Below are 26,638 nucleotides of genomic sequence, written 5' to 3'. Positions count from 1 at the left end.
TTACGAATAAAATGAATTCGATATGCGTGTTCATACAATTTTCTTGAGATTTTCCAATTTTCCTTGAATTTCAGCACTACAATTCGCCCATAGGCCAAACCGTTTCAAACACGAAGTTGCGGTATATGGAGAAAAAACTAAGAATTTTGAGATGATTCTAACGATGTATAATACTGTATACGGGATCTTTGTTAAAATATGTAATATTGTGAATAGTTGCACAAACCTAACCGCACGTTGCATATAAATATTTAAATATTTACACGGTAGAAGATACATAAATAGTTGGCAAAAAATATGCAGAATAAATGGTATATCTCACCCATTTTTTTTAAATTCTCAACCGATTTTACATTTTGTTTTAAAAAATATAATCGCTCTGGATGAGATCTTATTTATCACAAAGAATACTAATTACTTAAACGCTACTTTTGAGTTATTCTGACGTTACTCATTTTTTTTATCGTTTAAACTACCCCATAAAACCAACTTTTATTATGTAAATTAGAAATATAATACTTTACTCAGATTGCACCGTGAAACCAAACTTTCCGTAAATTAAACTTAAATGAATTTCAATCGTTATTATATTCTTATAGTTCGAACTACTCCAAATAAACTAAACTTCAATATGTGAATTGGAATTATAATACTTTACTCAGATAATACAATGAAACCAAACTTTTCGTCCAGAAATGAATTTTGATCGTTATTATATTCTTATGGTTTAAATTACCCCAAATAAACTAAACTTCAATATGTACATTGGAATTATAATACTTTACTCAGATAATACCATGGAACCAAATTTTTCTAAAATAAACTGAAATCAATTTCAATCGTTATTATATTTTTGTGGTTTAAACTACCCCAAATAAACAAAAATTTATTATGTAAATCAAAAATACAAAACTTTACTCAGATTGTACCGTGAACTTTTCGTTCATAAACAATTTCGTTCGTTATTACATTCTTATGGTTTGAAATACCATACCATTTGAAAAATAAACTGAAATTTCATTTATGATTTACTCAGATATTGAAAAATAAACTGAAATTTCATTTATGATTTACTCAGATATTGAAAAATAAACTGAAATTTTCGTAATTTTGAACGTAACGATTTTGATCGTTATTATATTTTTGTAGTTTAAACTATCCCAAATAAACTCACTTTTATTATGTAAATTAGAAATATAAAAAAAATACTCAGATAATACCGTGGAACCACACTTTTTTTGATCGTTATTATATTCTTATGGTTTGAACTACCCCAAATAAGCTAAACCTTAGTTATCGACTTAATTGAATTTGTAATCCCTTTAACTTTGCGACGAATAAATCAATATTTAAAACCAAACTTTTCGTACAAAAACTTAAATGATTTTCGACCGTTATTATATTCTCATGGTTTGAACTACCCCAAATAAGCTAAACTTTAATATGTAATTTTGAAATATAATACATCACTCAGATACTACCATGAAAACAAATTTTTCGTAAACCAATTTCGTTCGTTATTATATTTTTCTGGTATCGACAATCCCCAAATAAACTAAATTTTAGTACGTACATTGGAACAGAAAATGAAAATTTGTGTGTGTTAAAATTTTAATCCTTCTCCTTATTATAAAATTTAGCGTCGAATAAACCGATATTTTCGTCGTCGAACCTTCGTTTGAAAGGATCGTTGTGTTGTATAATGTCGTGACATACCTGTACAGCCATTGCTATAATGTACTGGTCACTATTTGTTATTACTAGTAGTTAGATGAAAATGATACTATACCGTATAGCGACCACGCCTCGTTATATATAGTTCTGTTAGTTACCCCTCTACATATGAACAATGATTGCGACAATCTTTCTTACTACGCACACACTGAACTATTTGATAACGTTCGTAACTTATCACATATCTAGGAAAAGTTGTGCCTACTGCTATTAATTCATTAGAAAAATTCGCCAAGGTCTCGGAAAGTATATAGAAAACTATTTGCCACGGCACACGCGCCAATGACAAACAGGACTTTAAAAGATTTTTTTCGTTTGTAATGATTTATACGACCGAGTTTCTTTAATTAAAAGAGATCCTACGTTAATGCATTATGTCAACCATATAGGTGCGGAATCGATTATCGAATCGAATCGGTGTATTAGGTGTCACCAACGGAAAATAACTAGTGCAATAATACTCTACTTACTGCATTATTCCAATTTTCATAAATTATGTGTTTGATTCCCTTATTGAGCCCTCTTGATGCTCGCCTAGGATTTGGATAAAACTTGGCGTAATAATGGAATTGCTCAAAACGACCCTCATAAATCATCATGTGTTAAATATCCATATTATCAATCCTATTTTGTTAATAAATTCTCCAAGCTGACGACGGTTCATATTCGAATAAATTGAGAAAAATGTGCATTGTGGGTGCATTAGATAATTAACATCTTATATATAAAAATGGATCGCAAAATGTGTTGGTAAGCGCATAACTCAACAACGCCTGGACCAATTTGGCCAATTCTTTTTTTAAAATGTTCGTTGAAGTCCAAGGATGGTTGTTACGGAGAGAAAAAAACGAATAATTGCCGGGAAAACCCTAAAAACAGCCCTTTTCTTCTTTAATCGAGTAGGCAACGCAATTTGTAAAAAAAACAATGATCTATGTCATGACATTTTGTGTAGTTTTTGACAATCTAATTTTGAATATATTTAAATTATTTAATTAAATTTCAAAATTCAAGAACAAATTACAGGCGAATCAGTTGATTCGGCAACTAACCAAGACGATCCACCGGAGTTTTTAAACTCGCTGGATTTGCTAGGATTGTCACCTCACAATCTCCAATTAAAGGTTGGATCGGCAATTATAATGTTGCGAAATACCGACCAACTATATTCAAAGTATAGTATAAAGCAGAAGATGTTCTCGCACCATGCATCCCAATGCGTTTCCAGTGCGTTTATGGTATCATTAAGTGTTTGTGGTATTAATTTAGAAAACCCATGTTTCTCACATGGAAAATTGTATGTTGTTTGCTCCCGTATTGGTAAACCATCAGATTTGTTTGTCTATGCGCCAGGTAATCAAACAAAAAGCACTACAATGAAAATTGAACTGATTTTTGAATTATGATTTACATTATTAAAATTACTTACTTTTAAATGCTTATAGTGTTTTATTTAATTATTTTTAATTCACACCGAATTATTACCAGGGTGACGGTTCTGTTCAGGATAATTTTTTGCAAAGAATAGAAAAAAGGTAGGCACAAAACACCGCCACATTACAATTTTTTTTGACAGGACGAAGTCTATCGGGCCGGCTAGTTTGAAATATAATTGCACAAATTTTGATATTTTCTTTGGCTATTTGCTAGATTTCTTTATTCTCTATTTTATTTACAACTGTCCAGTTAAGGACATTTAATAAATTTGCGGAATTTACAATTGTCATCCGTAAAGGGACATTGTGTATTAAAGGGGCATGTTGGAAAAACAACAAAATAGTTGTTTTCCCATTCGTTATAAGATTACCAATATTTTATTGATAATGATATAATCTCAACTATTTACTTATAAATAATTTCATAAAATATTGACTAAGTTATTTCAATCTTTATCAGGAAAATTTATGACTTAAATTCATTGGAGCTTTTCAATCTTCGTCGATAGTTCCCTGTCATTAAGAAGTTTGCTAATGACTTTGGGTAGGATTAATGAGTGGTCCTACTGATGACTTTGTTTCAATATTTATGTGCTGTTTATGTTATTACATCATTTGCTAAAATTTAATGACTGTTTAATCTATATTAATAATTTATGGAGGCCATTTTGAGCAAATATATCATTATGCCAAGTTTTGTCAAGATCCTAGGCGAACAACCCGAGGGTATTATTGCACTAGTTGTTTTCCCCTGGTGACAATCAAAACGCTCATCCAACTTTAATTCAGCAACTTGTGATGCGCGCCCCATCAGGGGGGAGCCTGGCATACAGGGGGTGTGCGTACGGCACGTTCTAAAATACTATTTTTTTTTTTTAAATTAATTTTTCTATTTTTTTTTATTAATATATATAAATAATTAATATAAAATAAAATAAAACGAATTTTTTAAATAAAATTTCTGATAATATCAGTTGAGTATTTATAAAAATAAAATTGTTGAAAAAATTCCGGGGGGGGCGCAACAACTTTTTTATTAGAGCAGGGAAGCGCGATGCGAAAAAGGTTGGGAACCACTGCTTTAATGAGTGCTCCTCACTTTTAAATTATTTTTAAAATGAAAAAAATAACGTACGTTTTTGCAAAGAATTAGAACATCAGCGAAAATACACTCTACAATTATTGTTGTTATAATAAAATTTTATGGGAATATTATATAAGAATAGTATTTTAACCAGAATAAACGACATGAACTTGTTTTCATTTTTATTGAGAAATAAATTTCGTGGAATAGTAAAATAACTCATAAAATTTATGTTCTACTAAAATGTAAATTTGGGGCAAGCTCTATCGAATCTACAACTTGTGACATCCTTATATAAAGATAATCTAAATTCAGGATAATTTTCCCCATTATACAAATTTTCCTCATTTATAGTTTTATGAATTAAATCGTCTAATACGCTTGAGTTGTATTTACCAGAAATTGTCAATTACATATTATCTATTGCATTTATTTCTGATATATTTATTGTTTTATTGCATTCTGATTTACTTGTTGTTTATATCGATAATCTTGTGATATGATCATGATAGAAATTGTCTGATATATATATATATATATATATATATATATATATACATATATACAGGTTTCTTTTCGTTAGATCTTTAAGGTACTATTTAATTTCTCGGTAAATTCAGAAATGTTTATAAGAATATTCAAAAATTCTGCATTTTTCATATATATTAAGCATTCACTTATAATTTGCACATAATTATAAAATGTCAAGTTTCTAGAATATGTTTTAATACACTTCTACAGTCCTAAGCCAAGTATTCGATAATTTCTCTACATTTTTTAGGACTCCAAATGCAAGTTTTTGTCGTGTGGCTTTATCAGATTATTTTTTATACTGACAAATAGAGTAGATTAGATACTGATTTTCCACGAAATCTTTTAGGGGGTAAAAATGCTGTAAATTTTTCATTAATTCAAATATCGCTACTAACCACACGAAAACAATATTTTTAAAATCCCCTAAGCTATAAGCATGTACAATAACGTTTTTTTAGATCCAAAATCGGAGTTTTTTCTAAATTACCAAATATTTCTTATTTAAATTAATATTTGTTTAGAAAAAATAATAAGTTTATGAGCATTCTATAAGTAAACGCCAAGAAACTGTGTTTTTGCGATCCTTCCACGAGTACAAGTAATATTATACATCAATATACACCGATAGATGATAAGATCACAAATTATTTATTAAAATCAGCTCGTATAAAAGCAAAATGTTTGATTGCGGTTAACCAGTATTGTCATGAGTATAAAAACATGTTTTACCGTGATTGTTGATCCAATAAGTGATCAAAAATATTTAAATATATAGAATTATTCACTATAAAAGCCAATTGTAGTCATTTAATTATGATAAAAATATAAAATTATTTTTATTTATTTACATTTTTTTATAGTTCGTTTCTATTATGATAATTACTATTATTTTAATAATATTGCTACTGCAATATCCTTATTATATACACATTAATATCTGTAACTCATAGAACACAATTGTATTTTTTGACCTAATGAGATTCCGATATGTTTCATATTGGATTCTGAACTATATGAAATTTAAAATAATAAGTTAAATGAATTTTAATTAAATTTAATTATAGTTAAATGAGAAAGATTTATATGAATTACCTTTACGTTATTCATTCTTACTATTTAAATGTTGACAAAACGACTATCAAAAATTTCGTCAATTCCTATAGTTAAAGAGTTGAAGAAGGACTGACTAGTATTATGAACTCGTTTAGGAATATTACAACAAATTATTTATAAATATGTATTTTCTCAATTATTAAAATGCATAATCAAATCAAGGACTAGATGCATTTAAAATATTTTTTTTTAATTTATTATTTAATAGACAATCAGAAGACAATGTTTCTATTAGCCTATGTGATAAGTTATATTTGGCGTTTAGAGGTCTCCTCCATTGAAGAGATCCTCTGCTAAAATAAAATTTAAAATGAACTTTTTAACCAAAGAATCTTTTTTTATCATTAAATCACTTGCATTTTCATACAACTGTCCAGTTGCAATTCTCGTACTTGCACGTCCACTCATCAACACGAAGCGTTAAAGAATTTGGTCGGGAATTTAGCTCAAGTTTATCGTTACCAACACTTTATTGCAATTCTAGAGTAATCGACATTACTCTAGAATTGTAACAATAATTTTATTGTTCTAATAGAATGTTTGGTCAATAAATTGAACAAATTCCATAACTCTCAATGTCAAATGGATTCTGAAAACTAGGCCTGAATATAATCCAACGCTTCGATTAATCCATTGCATTATTGGCAATGGTTAAAAATTGAAATCAATCATTTATATTCTTTTGTAGCTTATATATTTTATGTAATCCACATTTATTTATTATACACTGATACAATTTTATGAATAAACTAACTGTACCCGTTCACGCTTCGCCGTGTTTTGCTTTCAATTCAAAGTTTGAACAAAAATACATATTTGTTACTAGTCTACCAGTTTTCTTGTCTTTCAGTCTACATCTGGAATATCATCTATCTACTCATCCATCTACCTTTCCGCCTGTCTACCAGCTTACCTGTTAACCTGTTTATGACTCAACCTATTTGTCAGTCAACCAATTTATCGGTCCACTAATTTACCTGTCCACCAATATACCAGTCAGTTCTATTCATCAGTATAGAACCAATTTTGCTATATACCAATTTATCTGTCCATCAATTTACCTGCCCAACAATTTAAATGTCAATTAATTTATCTGTCTGCCAATTTACCTATCAACCTGTTTATCAATCCACCATTTTACCTGTTTACCAATTTATCTGTCAATCAATTTACCTGTCTACATATTCGTCTATCTACCAGTTGTCCTGTCTACCATTTTACATATACTCCAATTTAGCTGTTTACAAGTTTACCAATCTGCCAATTTATCTGTTTACCTGTTCATCTGTCTACGTATGTATCTATCTACCTGTTTAACTATTTATCTGTTCATCTGTTTGGCTACCTGCCATTTTATTTGTCTACCACTCTGCTAGTCTACCAATTACCAATTAATTAAAAAGATAAAATTCATACAAGTTTTATCATTTTTAGAACTAATTAGTTCTATGAACTGTTCGGATAACATTTTTCCTGAGAAACGTCGCATTTTAGAAGGCAGCCCAATGATTGACCTAATTATATTTTATATAATTTAATAATTAGAATTTGTGTAATGCTGAAGATATATTTTTTCAGATGGTGCAACAATAACATAAAAAATTTATAAAAGTCAAGTGAGAACAGATATAACTACTGCTTGATATCAGGCAGTACATGATGAGTATAAAACCAGGAATCTTTATGATTGGAAAATCAAGATCTCTTACCATTGAGCATATAGATCTCTAGAATACTATCTAAATCGGCTTGCCAAATATCAAAAAACCGCATTTTCTGAATTGACCAAGAACAAATATACAAATAAAATTTTATTTTAGTTCTCCCGTAAATATCCGAATTTTAATAGAACACATTACTGACCTTTATATATTTTTTGGAAAATTGTATTATGATCCCAGAAATGGTAGAATCTTTCTATAATGTAGCTGATAAATAAATTAGTGAATTTATAATCGAGCACATTTAGAGAACAATTTATATAGGTTTAAACAACTAATAATAATAATGATTTAACATTTTGGATACTACTACCTCAAATAAAACGAGTTTCAAGTACCAAACACTAATATTTCTATTTTAAAAATGATTGAAAAGCATTTTATTAAATTTAATGCAAATAATTTGGAAAACAGTTATAAAACTTTATGCCAATTTTAATTATATTAGATTTCTTTTTGTTTCAAAAACTTGATTCCAAAAATGAATTTAATAAACATATAAAATTTAAATAATAATAGAGTACAAATATGTACAATAATTATGAGGCAACGATACGTAATAATTAACAAATATTTCATACAGCCAACAAGAAATAATAATTTATTTTATTAAATAAATAATTAAATAATGTAAATGTAATATAATTCAATAACACAATTACTTTTGTGGCTTGCACTTGTAATTCTTAGTATTTGATACTGAAGAAAAAACAGTAGAGATTATTTCATTAGAGGACATAGAGAACATAAAAAGCAAATTGCATATTGAATTTTAATTTTAATATATACAATCTTTGAGTTTTTAAAATAAATAAAATAGCATTTATAAGAAAAAAATCTCGTTAAAAATATTTTATCTTAAAAACTATCTCCTATAGCCTGGGAACAAAATGTTCCAATATAGAAATACAAAGGTAAATTTATTCTAATCAGTTAATAAACAAACAACTCCAATAAAGCAACTATAATTTATTCCTAGTATAATACTAGCAACAACATATTGTAAGTTTTTGTCCGCATCGTTTAATTCGCAAAACATAAAGAAATTACTTAATCTCAATTATACAATTACAGCAACTGTATCAATTACATAAAGCTTATAATAAAACAATAACACCGACATTGAAACCGTCGATTAACTGCCCGAGGCAACTATTGAAATGCAACAAAATCAACTATGGCATACATTTACCCAATTATTTTAATCCGCGTTGCTAATTGAACGCACAAATTAAGCAAATGCAATTGAAACAGCTCGCAAATTTGTGCAATGTGAGCATGGTTGTAACTTGTGGGTAAAAAGTTTCTGCAAAATATAAAAAATTTAATTTATTCGCTGAATGCGATATTTATGGATAGGTCTGTTGGCGGCACGCGTGCCACGATTTTACTTCTTAGCAGTTGTCGTTCGTTCCACAAGAACAGAATTATGGGGAGTTGTTGTCTGACTACTTACGATTACTGACGTCGACAACTTGTACGTATTCAAAATGTAAGCCAACGAAACTTTCAGATATATGTACAGATCTATTAAATAATTGAACTAATATAAAACGTGATTGTTTATGAGAAATAGTTACTTTGATATCCATGTAATTAATTTATTTTCGAATTTCACTTCACATACAATTTTATCACAAGTTGTCTTAGAAACAATCAATTTTGGAAGTTCTTATTCTAAAAGATCTTACTTCTATTGTTTTCATTTATTGATAGCCATTTTATATATGGGGTCAGCCGTGGCGCAACCGGTAACCTTACACTTGGACTGCTAGTCTTCATATCTTTTACATTTTATAAATTGTCAAAAGATAGAAACGGAGTGTGGCGTCACATAGTGAACGAGCGTTGCCGACAATCAAGGACACTCCCGATTACTTGGATTTAATTTGATAGTTTTTAAAGCCCGGAGCTTTATTATTTTCTACACAGTGACAAGCCTCCATTAACTCTTCTTCATAACTGGTGGAATATCATCCAGTTCGGTTGATGCAAACTGATAATCGAAACTACGTTGCTTTGAAAACATGCAACAATATACGTGTGTGTATGTGTGTATGTGTGTATGTGTGCATGTGTGCATGTGTGCATGTGTGTGTACGTGCGGATACAAATTTTCGTCAACGATTTCGGGAACACGGGTCAACCGGTTTGAATAATTAAAAAACATTCGATTCGTATTGATAAGGAGATTAGCTGATTAGCTTTCGGCAAAAGCAGGTCGAGTCGTTTCGAAAATACGGGGCAAAAAGTGCCAAAAATGGTAATTGATTTTTTGAGAGAACGGAGAGTCTAACGAAAAGGAGAGATTTATATGATTCAAAAAACATTTTATTTGTATTGAAATGAAGAACTAATGAAATTTTTGTGAAGGCTGGTCTAGCCGTTTAGAAGATCCAATAAAAGGAAAAAATGCCAATTGGAAGGCAAAAATGAACATTATTCATATGCACATCAAATATCACATATTTTATAGATATTTTAACAATAAGTATAAATTCCGGAGTCCACGAGATACTATTCTACGCAATCGTACGTATCGCGATTGCTTTGAAAAAAAAAATCAAAATTTCCAAAATATTTCAAAGTATAAAAAAATCAAATTTTTCAAAAAAGTCATTTTTTTTTTCCAAAAATTTAAAAAATCTCAATAATCGATTTTTTTCTGAGTTCTAAAAGAAAATTTGAATCTTTTTTAAAACATTTAATTTTTGGTACGAAAAGTTCCAGCAATATGCCTGAAGCACGATGCCATATATCAATTGACTATTCGGTCTTGAAAACATATTTGCTATCTATATTTTCCAGTGTAAAGCAATATTATTACTAATTGATATCATCATTGATAACCTTTCCCTAGACTCTTCGATTAGAAGACCAGCTATCTTACTTTTACTGATTTTCCTATTAAAATCAGAACTAGCTGTAAGTGGAATTCTGTCTTAAGGCAATTAAGGCATCGTGCCTTAAGGCAAATTGCTGGAACTTCCCGTACCAAAATTTTTTTTTTAAAAACGATTAAGATTTTTGAAAAAAATTTACTTTGAAAAAATAAGATTTTTGAGAAACTATATATTGGACAAAAAATTACTTTTTTTTGAAAAAAAAAATTTTTTTTTATTTTTTTTTTTAAAAAAAAAAATGTTTTATTTTATTTTGACATATTTTGGAAGATCTAAACTTTTTTTCAGAGCAATCGTACTGCTTTAACTGCATAAAGACGAAATATCAAAGCCCGTAAGCGCCGCGTCGCCGTCTAACGCGTTAACATTGGTACGGAACCCATAGAAATGTAAAAAAAATTTATACTTATTGTTAAAATCTCTATAAAATATTTGATAATTTGATGTGCATATGTCTAATGATCATTTTTGACCGCCAAATGGCATTTTTTTTTACTTTTTCATCAGATCTCCGAAACCGTTAGACCTGCCTTCATGAAAATTTGATCAATTCTTTATCTTGTCAATACAAGTAAAATGTTTTTTAAAATATTCAAATCGGACGCTCCGTTCTCTTAAAAACTGAGTTACCGTTTTCGGCACTTTTTGCCCCGTATCTTTGGAACGGCTAGACCTGCTTTCGCCAAAAACTAATCAGCACGTCTCCTTATTAATACGAATCGAATGTTTTTTGAATTATTCAAATCGGTTGATCCGTGTTCCCGAAATCGTCGACGAAAATTTGTATCCGCACATACATACACACACGCACATACATACATACATACATACATACATACATACATACATACACACACACACACACACACACACACACATACATCCATTTTTTCTAAGGTATGCCAAAATGTTCAGAAACCTCTGAAACGTAAAGATATATAAACATTTTCATTTTCGATTTTTTTGCGATTACTAGAACTTGCCCTACGGGAAGTTAAAAATAAAGTATAGAATAAAATACTTTGAAGAATACTACAATAATTAATAATATTAATACTTTTTGACAAACAACAAATTCGTTTCAATTTCAAATAGTAAAAAAGTATCGTTGTATCAATTCTAGCAAATATGTGTTGAAAGTCCAGCGCGTGGATTGTTAGAACAAAAATTGAAAGCACGTATATATCATACAATCATCAGCAGAATATAAGTGTGTAAAACACATGCTATGAGTAAGTATTTGTTAAACTCAAATAAGCTTGCTTGAATTTATTAAGTTATTATGAAGAAGATACTTATAAACTAAGTTCAGTAGATTGAATTAAAAGCCTCAATTGTAAGCACAAATGATTAGTTCATTACAATTACAATAATTGAAATAATTAAATTTTTACCTATTACTAGCCAAATTTATTATAATTAACAAATAGTATAATACTATAGATTGTACATTTGAATTTTTTGAAATTAATAAACCTAAATGCTAGAAAATTAGTCTGTTTGATAATAAGTTGATAATTATTAGAATGTGAAAACTTACTAACAAAAAATATTTTAAACCCTTCAAACTGAAAAAAAAAAATTATAATAATTAAGTGAAATCGTTTGCCCTGATACCATACAATGAGATCGTTTTGCTCTAGTACCACGAAATTTTTTTATCACGTACAAGAAAATTAAGTTTTTAATAACTTGGAGAACATTAAAATGTATTCGTTTAAAATACTTTTAAATGTTTGCTGGCCAGCTGTAGATTTTTTGTTAAGGTGACCATATTTTTTTTTAGGTCAAAAACGGGGAGTGAGGGGGCTTAATTAATTTGCTAATTCTCGTAAAATTAAAAATAAAAGTCCAAAATTTCCAATGTGAGATGCTATTTCAACACTGTGTTATTTTGAATTCGGAAATTTCTGCACTCTTTGCACCGTATCTCCGAAAAGGTTGTCCCTACCTTTGCCAAAAACTAACCAGCACATCTCCCTATCAATAGAAATCGGTTGATCGGTGCGCCCTAAAACGTGGAGGAAAAAATGCAGACATACAAAATACAAACACACACACACATTCATTTTTTTCTGAAGTATGCCAGAATGTTCAGAAATCTTCCAAAATTGAAGATATGCAAAAATTTGCAAAAGATTATTTTGCTTTATGCATAAGCTCTCAAGTTCTCTAGAGTTAAGAATTTAATGCAAATATTGGATTAATTTTTTCAAAAGATTGAGAATATTTGCGTTGTTTGCGTAATAAGTAAAGTACAAGCAACTACACTCACGCAATGCAATTTTATAATCTATGAGAGATATTGCTCCACATACAAGCGATACACAAATACGTCTCTAGTCTCCAGATTCAATAACTAAACCATACCAGCGGGACAGTCACTTAAGAGTTGCTAAACGCCGGAGTGGTGGCCGTTATAAATAAGTTTCTGATTTTATCAGAAATGACCTCCTAAGGACACTTAAGATAGACACTTGGTAATTAGAAATAATGTAATACTAATACTCCTTTTCGTTGTTAGTCGTTAGTTGTTACCTCGTTCATTCAACGCCGGAACGACCTTGGTAATTGCGGATAAATTGTTATCGATACAGGATTATTAAGAACGCTGATATAATATATTTCACTCGGCAGTAAAACGTGGTGTCTGATGTCTTATGGGCTGCATATCATTTAGAAATATTATGAACCAGACAATATATAACTTACCATGGGATACAAGTAATATAAATTACTATTAATTTTATTGATTTGTATTTCATCTGCAGTTTGAACGCTTCATATAATATTTGAATTTTGGGTAACAAAAAGAAACTTGCCTTAATGCAAGTTGCAAAAATATCCTGATACGTGTATATAATCGATATAATCAATACGAATCGAGATTTAGCAACTTCTAAAATTGTAACCACAGAAGTTTTAAATTTGAGGAAGGCCCAAGCATTGATGATTTTTCATTATCGAACCATTTCTCGTATGCCTATATTATTTTAAAATTTTCTTTAGGACCATTGACTCTATCATTATACATAGTCTCTTCAAAATTGTAAATACGTGTTTTCACTAAATATTAAGCGTCACTATTCCGAACTGGTATTTTTCCAATAGATATTACATTTTTATAATCGGTTCAGATTGTTTTGATAAAAAAAGACAATTTACAAATAGTTCTAAGAAAACAGCTCGGACGATCCGTGTAGCAAAACGAGTCCTCAACAAGACTTTCATCAAAAAGATTCTAAATTACTGAAATCAGTGTGAGATACATAGGCATATATAATTTTTCCACTTCTGTTCTCAGACGATTCAGAACAACGTAAAAGGTCAAGAAAACAAAATTACCAAGGCAGAACAAACGTCTCGTTCGGACAGTTAATAATAATGCAATATTTAGTAAGTAGACTATATTTATATAAGGTTTAATTTTTACTCGAAATTTTTCAATGATAAAATTATCAAGAATTTTATAATTAGAATCCTTACAATATTACAATCCTGATTAAATGCGCAAAGTTTTGATGAAACGTTCTAACACACTTTTTTTTGAAAAAGGGCCTCTCAAAGTGGTCTGGTTTTTTAAAAAATGAATTCATAGTCCAATAAAAAGGTTTTTCTAGGAGCAATTGTTGTATTTTCTTATTGTGATCTTAGAAATGTTATTCACGGTTACGGTTTCATAGATTAAATGAACAAAGTTAATAATATATAATATATAATATATAATATAATAACTAAAAAATGGTCATAATTTCACCAAAACTCTAGGTTGCACTTCAAAGCTCATAATTTTCAAACAACGTGAGATAATTAACTTCCCGTAAGGCAGGTTATAGTAATCGCAAAAAAATCGAAAATGAAAATTTTTATACATCTTTACGTTTCAAAACCTTCTGAACATTTTGGCATACCTTAGAAAAATTGGATGTATGTGTGTGTGTGCGTATGTGGGTGTATGTGTGCGGATACAAATTTTCGTCGACGATTTCAGGAACACCGATTTTTTTTGAGTTCCGTACCAAGATTTTTAATTTTGAAGGTTATTTATATGGTTCAAACAAATTTCCTCGACACTTTCGAATTGATTCGAATCGTAATCAATCGCAAGGCGTTTTTGCAAAAGGCACATCTTGCCGTCCCGGAGGTATGGAGCGCAAGGGGTGTTAAAAGTGTTATACCGTTTTTAGAGAACGAATCATTCGATTAGATTAATTCAAAAAACCTTTTGCTTGTAAAGACGGTGTGCAAAAAATGGCTTCACAAAGAATTTCGTATTTTTGATAATTATCAAAAAAAAATTCAAAATTAAAAAAAAAAATAAAAAAGTTTCGAAAATTCAAATTTTCGAAATCATTTTCAAAAAAATTCTAAGATTCGTAAAATTTCGAAAAACATCAAAATAAAAAAGCTATTTTTTTACAAAAATTTTAAAATATTTCGAAATTTTCAAAAAAAAAACGGATATTGTCAAAAAAATTCAAATTTCAAATTCTCAAAAAATTAAAAAAAAACGATTTTTTTTCAAAACTTCCTAAAACATTTTGAACTTTTAAAAAATTTTCAAATTTTTGAAAAAAAAATTAAAATTATCAAAAAAATCAAATTAAAAAAAATTGAACAAGTTTCTTGTAAACATATACATAAGTTATTTTTAGAATACGCTCGTCACCCAATATAATAAGTGCTAATATATATATATATATATATATATATATATATAATATATATACATATATATATATATATATATATATATAATATACAGTATGTATTTATAATAAATAATCTATTTGAAACAATCATTGATTTTGTACATTCCTTGAATTTTTTATTACGGTACGGAAAGATCCAGCAATTTGCCTCAAGGCACAATATTGCACCTCACTAGTTTGTTTAAATTTTACTCAAAAACGACTTTTATGTGTCGCATAAAACAAAACTAAACTAAACAAACATGGAAACTTGTTCTAACCAACATACTTCATCTTCTCCCTTTGGACACGTCGATAGTTCAGCAGTTATGACGACTATCACTATCGTAACAAATAACAGAATCATTGACGCAGGCATATATTTATGTAATTTTTTATTTATTCTGAAAATGCCATCTAATAACTCAAATACTTTAATTAATTTTACGCAACTCAAGTGTACGGTAAGTGACGCTAAAGTATAGCAAATCTTTTTAGTCGTGTCAATTTCTTGCCTTGCATTTAATTATTTGCATGTAATTATTTAATTAATTTATACCAAACCATTAAATAATATAATTTATTTCGTACACCAAGCTACCGATAACATTTCAATTTATGTGCCCATGTCCAATTGCTATATACAAATAGCAATTTACTCGTACCTCGGTCTCTATCTTATTATTTAACTATATGTATATTCAAAATAGGGCACAGGAGTTCATAACATTCTAAACTGAGATCTATGCTAGAGGAAGTCATACTCTAGTCTATAATCAAAATAACAAATTATACTTTAGCTGCCCAAAGCAAATTGGGAATAAATAGATAATAGTCATAAACAAAAGTTTCCAAAATTATATATGTAGACATTGAAGATTATATTGTGAAATATGAGCACACCGTGCTGTAATGGTTAAGAACGTGGGCTAGCACAAATTAGTCCCAGGCTCCATCCCTACCTTGGCCAGCTTGATATCAAATATTCACTTTAGATAATAAATCTCAAATATAGTAGAAATCGTCTTCAGCAAGCAGTGCTACTATGTTTATACACCATACATATCTAATATGTATATACAGGTAAAAGTGACCATATTTTTTTCAGTTAAAACTAGGCAATTTTTAGTTATGCTAATCACGGGGGGTGGTGGTGTTGGCTTTAATAACAATAACAAATGCTATTTAAGGATACATTGAAAAATGAACTTTCAATGAAATGAAATGCCAAAATGTTCAGAAGGTTTTGAAACGTAAAGATCTATAAAAATTTTCATTTTCGATTTATTTGCAATTACCATAGCTTGCCCTAGAGGAAGTTAATGAAAAATATAACTTAACTAAAACAAAATATAAAACTGCAAGGGAAAGGTAAATTCAATACAAGAAAACAAAAGATTTTACAAAAATTCCTTGTTTAAGAAAAATGTTTTGTTAATTATATGTGGAATGCTCGGTAGTAGGCAAATCATCGAATTTTTAGTGTCAGTTGCCCATTTCTACTATTTTTTACACCAGAAATTCTCTAGAAATAATTTAAACTGTAAAATAACGTTTGCCGGTCCAACTAGTATATTTATATACATGTTCATGTCAAAAGGATACAAAACTATTGACAAATAACATATATGTTTTCCCAATGAGCATTCTGAATAAAACTATTTCATGAACACATTCAGAGCAGTGAAGTGTAGTAGCATAAGAATCTAATAATTCAAGGCAAACTGAAGTGCACATTTAAATATTCGAATAAATCGTTCCTGAGCAATGTAAGTGATTTTAATGCCGTTTTAGAGCGACGTTTCCAGCGAATTAATAGTCAAATTGAATAATAAAAGTAGATAAGAATTTTCTTTCTGGGCAGGAATATAAGCATTAATAAATACTGAATTCAGAAAAAAATATATAAAGGTGTCATGACTCATTATGACATGAAAAATTATATATTAAATGTTTTTAAATTAAATAGATAGTGTAAGTATCTAGTATGATGGACCTCTCAAGGGGGGTCCCAGGGGGTGAAGCACGGGCATGGGTAGATCAGCCTTCCAAAGTGAGTGGGGGTTGGTCATACATTATGCGCTTTTGGGCACTCTAAATGAGTAAAAAAAAAATTATAAAAATTTAACCCTTATCTTTGGATATCAAAATTAATTTTAGAGGTAGTTTTTTTTAGCAAAGTATTTTGATTCTCTGTATTCAAAAATCATATGTGACTTTTTTGGAACTTACAAGTCGACCTGCTCTATCTAATATAATATATATATATATATATATATATATATATATATATATATATATATATATATGCGTGTGTGTTTGTATGGATATCTTTTAAATACTTCACATTCACTTGTCTTGTGTCTTGCAAATTCTGACATCAGCTAATTACATAATTTAGTCTAATGATAATCACAATTACTTATTAATTGTATAATTTCACAAAATTGAATTAATACGATAATGGAGTCTCAATTATTGAATGGCAAATACTACTAATTCGAGAAAGTTAAATCATTAAAATATCATTAAATAATCTATCATTTAATCAGGAAATAACTAAAATAATCTTTTGCGATCATTTTGCGATTGAGAATTAATCAAAGTGATCTATTTATGATTTTAAATTTATTGCAAAATTTGATTATATAAAACTTTATATGAATATTGAAAATCTTTTCACTATGTAATATTTGGAATGCACTAAAACTTGCACAATCTTTATATCATTAGAATTAATATCAATTTTGTAGATTATAGTAAATGGCTGACATTCTAAAGAAACTGTATTCGATTACAATTGAAGCGAAAAAGAAATATAATTATATAAACTAGGTGTAAGTGTCATTATGGTGAGGTAATTTGTAAGAAATTCCCGATAGTTGTGAATAATCGTTAATCAAAAAAAATTGAAGATTAGCAACATTAGTCACAACAGAAGCAAAGAAAACAAAAGCTAAACTTGAGAAACAGATTTCTAATATTAAATTTAAAATATCATAGCAAAGTGAAATTATGTAAAAAATTGTTCGGGTGTGTCACAATTTAATGTTTTGAGATCTCAACTGTCCTGAAAAGATAAAGAATAAAAAAAAATTTCACGTTGTTTGAAAATTATCAGCTTTTAAAGCGAATCCTAGAGCTTTAGTGAAATTATAACCATTTTTCTGTTATCGTGGTTGATTTTTATTGATTTTGTTGTTTTAAATGTTGGAACCGTTACCGTTTTTTTTACTTTTATATTTGAAATTTTTCAAAATATTAACATTTAACGTATTGTAACATTTTACAATCCTGATTAAGTGCGCTGACTTTTGACAAAACTTGCTAACACAATTTAGTAATTTTTTTAAGAAGGGCCTCTCAAAATGGACCAACTTTAATAATTTTAAATTAATAGTTCAACAAAAGTCTTAATTCTTGAAAATTAGAGGCAATTGTGTTATTGTTTTTAAATGTGATCTTAAAAATGTTACGGTTCTGAAGTTTTTATGAGCAAAACTAATAAAAATTAACCACAATAACCAAAAAACTTTAGGTTGTACTTAAAAGTTCATAATTTCCAAACAACGTGTAACAATATTATCACTCTGTTCCGGCTTGATGTTGAATTCTGGGACTCTCTATATAAGAATTAAAGATTTATTGCAGTATTGAAATATCCCTAAATCGAGTTGGAGTTTAACTCAGCTCACAGTCCGGCCTTAGGGCAGTACTGCTCATTATTATTGAAATTATTGAAATAGGTTATTTTTTAATATGATTTTTATAAGAGCCAAGGATTATTAAAATAATTAGATATTGAATTAAAATTGAGAATGAAATAGAAATATAACACTTATATATTAAAAAAATCACTAGTAATAAAGTTATTTTTATAATATAGTTGTGCAAACAGTTGGGTTATTTTCTAAACAGCCACGTAGTTGGGAAAAATTATCGCAACAACTTATAAAACTCTTTAATTCATTACTGATTACTGTTCAAACAACAAAAAATATTAACAACGTTGTTAACTTCTCGTATGGTAAGTTATAGCAATCACAAAAAATTGAAAATGAAAATTTTTATATATCTTTACATTCCAGTGTTTTCTGAACATTTTGGCATACCTTAAAAATGGATGTATTTGTGTATGTATGTGTGTGTGCGTGTGTGCGGATACAAACTTTCGTCGACGATTTCGGGAACACGGATGAAGCGATTTGAATAATTCAAAAAACATTCGATTCGTATTGATAAGGAGACATGCTGATTAGTTTTTAGCTAAGGCAGGTCTAGCCGTTTCGAAGATACGCGGCAAAAAGTGCCACAAACGATAACTCAGTTTTTAAGAGAACGGATTGTCAGATTTGAATAATTCAAAAAACATTTTACTTTTATGGACAAGATGAACAACTGATTCAATTCAGGTCTAGTGGTTTTGGAGATCTAGTGAAAAAAGTAAAAAAAAAATGCCATTTGGCGGTCAAAAATAATCATTACACATATGCACATCAAATTATCAGATATTTTATAGAGATTTTAACAATAAGTATAAATTTTGTTTACGTTCCTATGGGTTCCGTATCCATGTTTATCTGTTAGACGGCGACGCGGCGCTTACGCGCTTCGATATTTTGTTTCTATGCAGTTAAAGCAGTACGATTGCTTTGAAAAAAAGTTCAGAGTTTCCAAAATATTTCAAAATAAAGAAAACATTTTTTTTTCAAAAGGTCTTTTTTTTTTAAAAAAAAGTAAATTTTTGGCAAAAATTTATGGTTTCTCAAAAATCTAATTTTTCAAAGTAAAATTTCTTCAAAAATGTTATTCTTTCAAAAAAAAAAGTTGGTACGGGAAGTTCCAACTAGTAGTAACATTATTATTCCTACAAATTATATAATGAATAATTCACTATAAATCATAGCAGAGACTGCATTCGACTCATGTTACTATTACATACTATTAACATTTTTTGGTATTAATCCAATATATTTCAGGTATAGATTAATTAAATTGCCAAAGGAAATTATTATTGATATGCAACAACTTTTGATAGCAGAAGTGAAACCTAGACGCTTTATTTTATTTTTACATACGTCGAATGGGTGTGGTGAGCAGCAGTAGGTACCTTGCAGTGTTACGAATGTGCACAATTCAATCTGACAAATATTTTAGATACATATATCGTTATGTAACACAAACATACACACACATAAATATAGATTATAAATATATGTTGTACGAAATAAACTACATCACTTCTTCATTGGTTGTGAATATTAGATACATTATTTTTAAATATAATTGTACAATAATGTCATTGTACAATAACATTTTCATTAAAAATTCTCATATAAAATAGAAATGTTACGTTACGGGTCTATAATCAGAATAATCTACAAACCCATACGATTATAGACCCGTTACATAACATTTCTATTTTATCCGAGAATTGGCTCCTGAATTATCTGATAATTTGTTTGCGGTCATAAATATTTTGTTCCTGAAGAAAAATAAACTATCAAAACTAGTTGGTATTGGTTTTTGCCTTGAGGCAAGTTCATTAACTTCCCGATATGTGTAAATAATCGACTTAATCAATAAAATATAAATTAATTTATGAGTGATTAAAAATATTTCAAGTGGATTTATCACACATTATTGAAAACGAACGTGGACGTTAACTCGCAGTATTTTCTAAACGCTAATTTTTAACAATCAACAATTTTTATTTTAGTATGTTCATTAAGGGGGGCGATACATGTAATCGCCTTAATTTTTACCATTTTTTGAGGACTTTTTAAACTGGGAAGGAATAACTGAATCTTTTTGAATTTTTTTATGGTTATTTATTATATATTAAAATACACAAAAACATTTTTTTTTTATTTTTTTTTTTTTAAATGGCTGCCGTAAAAATAGATCTGCCGAGACCCTCTCGGAAAACGCCATCAATCTGCGGGCGTTCTCACTTTTCGTACGGTGATCTGAATTCAAAAAAATTAGTTTGTACGTATTCATAAAACATATATCTTCTAGTTAAACCAAAAAAAATTTAAAAAAGTCACAAAATCGTAAATTGGCAGACCTCAGAAAAAAAAAGTTCGATTTTTCACCATTTTTTCACTGTTTTTTTTGGTAAAAAGGTTAATTTTTGAAATTTTTTTTGGAATGTTTGAGGTTTAACTAGAAGCTATTACTGTAAAGTAGATGTGTGCAAAATTTCATTGGAATCGGTTGAGAACTTTTTGAGTTATCACGCCCGCAGTATTCAAAAATGTCGTTTTGAGAAAAACGCGTTTAAAGTTTTGACACAGAAACAGATAAGAGTACAATAGCACTCGAGCGTCGAGTTGAGGCGTGGCACTTAAATGAGTTTTTAATGTATAAATAATGATAATTTTGTTTTGAATTTTTGCAGGCATATTTTTGAGATGTTATTGTAACGATTTATGAAAAAAAAAAAAATCGTTTTTTTTTTTCTTGTTACATGTATCGCCCCCCTTAAGACCAAGAACCTTATAGTTATACCAAGTAAATCGTCTAATTTTAGTTTTAACAAACGTCAAAAAACAACTCATTTTCTCAAACTTTGATGAATCTTTTAAATTAAACTACTTGTTGTAGGGTCGTAATATTTCAGTAAGTTCTATAAGACCATGATATATATCGCCAAAAAAGGTTCCATAAAAATCGGCTTAATTTTTTTTTCAACAGTCAATTACAAAAAAATGGCTTGGTACATTTTTAACTAAAACTAATCAGTATCATTCCCAACTAATATCTTTCGAACAGTTTTTGATTTTTCAAAATCGATTCGGTAGTATGAGGTTAAATGTGGACCATAAGTTTAACACTTTTTTCCAAAATTACAAAGAAACGGCTCGGCAGATCGCAGCACAAAACTGACAAACGATAATCTTCATAATGATATATCAACTGTCTTTTAAATTTCTGAAATCGATTCACGTGTTTTTGAGCAAACGTCGATGAATGGTCTAATTTTGACAAACGCCAAAAAACGATACTAATTTTTGCAAACTTTGACGAATTTTCAAAATTTAACGACTTGCCATAGGACCGTGATATTTTATTATGATCTAGAAGACTATGATATCTATCACCAAAAAAAATTCATGAAAATCGTCGAAGAAAAATTTTTAACACTTCATTACAAGAAAACGGCCCGGCTGATCTCTACCTAAAACTAATCAGCACGATTCCCAATCAATATATTTCGAACGGTTTTTAAATTTTCAAAATCGATTCAGAATTGCGGGCTAAAACGTGGACGAAAAATTTTTCACTTTTCTGCTATTTACAAAGAAACGGTTAGGCCGATTGACGTCTTGATAAACGCTAGTCCTCATCGAAATACATCGAATGGCTTTTGAATTTCCGAAATCAGCGCAGCCATTTTTGAGAAAACGTCGATTTTCAGCAGAAAATCTGTTCACGCACACGCACACACACATATACTTTTTCGAAATTTGGTCTCATTCGATTCAGAATGGCTTGAAACGTCGAGAAAACATAAAATTAGCGAATCGAATATTTTGATAAAAACATAAACTTCACTTTCGGGAAGTTAATAAGTAAATTATTAGAAGTAAAGATCACAATATGCAAAAAGACAAAAAACAATGAAGAAATAAAAGAAGATAGGATTTGAATCAAATTGAAAGTTAGAACATAAAACATGATCAGAAGAATAAAAAGAATGAAGAAGTCTAAAAATAAAAATTGTTTATATAAAGGATATAAAAAGATAGTACATCATGTAAAGTAATGATGTAGATGACTAATGCTCCGAGTAAGCAAGGCCAGTATTAAATAATTGAATAAATAAAAAATAAGTTCCCCCTAAGACTTGATTCTAGAACTTATAATAAGACTTGATTGCAGAACATATATAGAAATGCATATCATGATATATTTCAAATGAAGATATCAGCTGTTTTTAGCAGTCATCATGATGTAATCCTTTAACCAAGAGTCATTAGAAGGAAACCCCATGGTTGATCATTTTCCTTTTGATCAGATTATCATCAGATTTCATCATGATGCAAGATATATTGCAGGAAAGTTCCGAAAAGCTTTTTTCACTTGCAATTATAATTGAGATATATAACCTCACTACTATTATGATATCACTACTACTTCATATGAAGTTGGCCAAAATAAGTAGTAAACCTGGAACTTGTTTGTTAAATAAAATGTTTTAATTTAATTTTACCACTGAGATTTTCGGAATTGGTTAATTGCGGATTCGAGTTTAAGCTTTAAGAGTTCTTTAGTTTTTATTTGTGTATATAATAGTAAAAGAGTATATAATAGTGTTTGAAAATATAATATAGTACATCAATAATAGTATTTGTGTATATAATAGTACGAGAGTATATAACCATGTTTGTAAATATAATATAGTACGCCAATGAGTAATAGTATTTGTGTATATGATAGTAAAATAGTATATAATAGTGTTTGAAAATATAATATAATACGTCACTGAGTAATAGTATTTGTGTATATAATAGTAAAAGAGTATATAATAGTGTTTGTAAATATAATATAGTACGTCAATGAGTAATAGTATTTGTGTATATAATAGTAAAAGAGTATATAATAGTGTTCGTAAATATAATATAGTACGTCAATGAGTAATAGTATTTGTGTATATAATAGTAAAAGAGTATATAATAGTGTTTGTAAATATAATATAGTACGTCAATGAGTAATAGTATTTGTGTATATAATAGTAAAAGAGTATATAATAGTGTTTGTAAATATAATATAGTACGTCAATGAGTAATAGTATTTGTGTATATAATAGAAAAAGAGTATATAATAGTGTTTGTAAATATAATATAGTACGTCAATGAATAATAGTATTTGTGTATATAATAGTAAAAGAGTATATAATAGTGTTTGTAAATATAATATAGTACGTCAATGAGTAATAGTATTTGTGTATATAATAGTACGAGAGTATATAACCATGTTTGTAAATATAATATAGTACGTCAATGAGTAATAGTATTTGTGTATATAATAGTAAAAGCGTATATAATAGTATAATATAATATACTATAACTGTATAATAAAATATACTATAACTAATATAGTATACTATAATATAATATAGTACGTCAATGAATAATAGTATTTGTGTATATAATAGTAAAAGAGTATATAATAGTGTTCGTAAATATAATATAGTACGTCAATGAGTAATAGTATTTGTGTATATAATAGTAAAAGAGTATATAATAGTGTTCGTAAATATAATATAGTACGTCAATGAGTAATAGTATTTGTGTATATAATAGTAAAAGAGTATATAATAGTGTTCGTAAATATAATATAGTACGTCAATGAGTAATAGTATTTGTGTATATAATAGTAAAAGAGTATATAATAGTGTTCGTAAATATAATATAGTACGTCAATGAGTAATAGTATTTGTGTATATAATAGTAAAAGAGTATATAATAGTGTTTGTAAATATAATATAGTACGTCAATGAGTAATAGTATTTGTGTATATAATAGTAAAAGAGTATATAATAGTGTTTGTAAATATAATATAGTACGTCAATGAGTAATAGTATTTGTGTATATAATAGAAAAAGAGTATATAATAGTGTTTGTAAATATAATATAGTACGTCAATGAATAATAGTATTTGTGTATATAATAGTAAAAGAGTATATAATAGTGTTTGTAAATATAATATAGTACGTCAATGAGTAATAGTATTTGTGTATATAATAGTACGAGAGTATATAACCATGTTTGTAAATATAATATAGTACGTCAATGAGTAATAGTATTTGTGTATATAATAGTAAAAGCGTATATAATAGTGTTTGTAAGTATAATATAATACGTCACTGAGTAATAGTATTTGTGTATATAATAGTAAAAGAGTATATAATAGTGTTTGTAAATATAATATAGTACGTCAATGAGTAATAGTATTTGTGTATATAATAGTAAAAGCGTATATAATAGTGTTTGTAAATATAATATAGTACGTCAATAAGTAATAATAGTATTTGTGTATATAATAGTAAAAGAGTATATAATAGTGTTTGTAAATATAATATAGTACGTCAATGAGTAATAGTATTTGTGTATATAATAGTAAAAGAGTATATAATAGTGTTCGTAAATATAATATAGTACGTCAATGAGTAATAGTATTTGTGTATATAATAGTAAAAGAGTATATAATAGTGTTCGTAAATATAATATAGTACGTCAATGAGTAATAGTATTTGTGTATATAATAGTAAAAGAGTATATAATAGTGTTTGTAAATATAATATAGTACGTCAATGAGTAATAGTATTTGTGTATATAATAGAAAAAGAGTATATAATAGTGTTTGTAAATATAATATAGTACGTCAATGAATAATAGTATTTGTGTATATAATAGTAAAAGAGTATATAATAGTGTTTGTAAATATAATATAGTACGTCAATGAGTAATAGTATTTGTGTATATAATAGTACGAGAGTATATAACCATGTTTGTAAATATAATATAGTACGTCAATGAGTAATAGTATTTGTGTATATAATAGTAAAAGCGTATATAATAGTGTTTGTAAGTATAATATAATACGTCACTGAGTAATAGTATTTGTGTATATAATAGTAAAAGAGTATATAATAGTGTTTGTAAATATAATATAGTACGTCAATGAGTAATAGTATTTGTGTATATAATAGTAAAAGCGTATATAATAGTGTTTGTAAATATAATATAGTACGTCAATAAGTAATAATAGTATTTGTGTATATAATAGTAAAAGAGTATATAATAGTGTTTGTAAATATAATATAGTACGTCAATGAGTAATAGTATTTGTGTATATAATAGTACGAGAGTATATAACCATGTTTGTAAATATAATATAGTACGTCAATGAGTAATAGTATTTGTGTATATAATAGTAAAAGCGTATATAATAGTATAATATAATATACTATAACTGTATAATATAATATACTATAACTAATATAGTATACTATAATATAATATAGTACGTCAATGAGTAATAGTATTTGTGTATATAATAGTAAAAGAGTATATAATAGTGTTTGTAAATATAATATAGTACGTCAATGAGTAATAGTATTTGTGTATATAATAGAAAAAGAGTATATAATAGTGTTTGTAAATATAATATAGTACGTCAATTAATAATAGTATTTGTGTATATAATAGTAAAAGAGTATATAATAGTGTTTGTAAATATAATATAGTACGTCAATGAGTAATAGTATTTGTGTATATAATAGTACGAGAGTATATAACCATGTTTGTAAATATAATATAGTACGTCAATGAGTAATAGTATTTGTGTATATAATAGTAAAAGAGTATATAATAGTGTTTGTAAATATAATATAGTACGTCAATGAGTAATA

At 28.1% G+C, this 26,638-nt stretch overlaps 1 protein-coding gene across 1 annotated transcript in view; it reads right to left on the bottom strand.

Moving 5' to 3' along the window:
* LOC113367454 (N-acetylneuraminate 9-O-acetyltransferase-like) overlaps nt 1-26,638 on the bottom strand; it is an 81,138-nt gene that overhangs the window by 26,808 nt on the left and 27,692 nt on the right. The window lies entirely within an intron of this gene.

This window comes from Ctenocephalides felis, unplaced genomic scaffold (genome assembly GCF_003426905.1).
Source record: "Ctenocephalides felis isolate EL2017-DRISC unplaced genomic scaffold, ASM342690v1 CF-g0.4_SCAFFOLD_01170, whole genome shotgun sequence".
Lineage (NCBI taxonomy): Eukaryota > Metazoa > Arthropoda > Insecta > Siphonaptera > Pulicidae > Ctenocephalides > Ctenocephalides felis.
The sequence above is the reverse complement of the archived record's forward strand: the minus strand, read 5'-3'. Positions and strand labels throughout refer to the sequence as shown.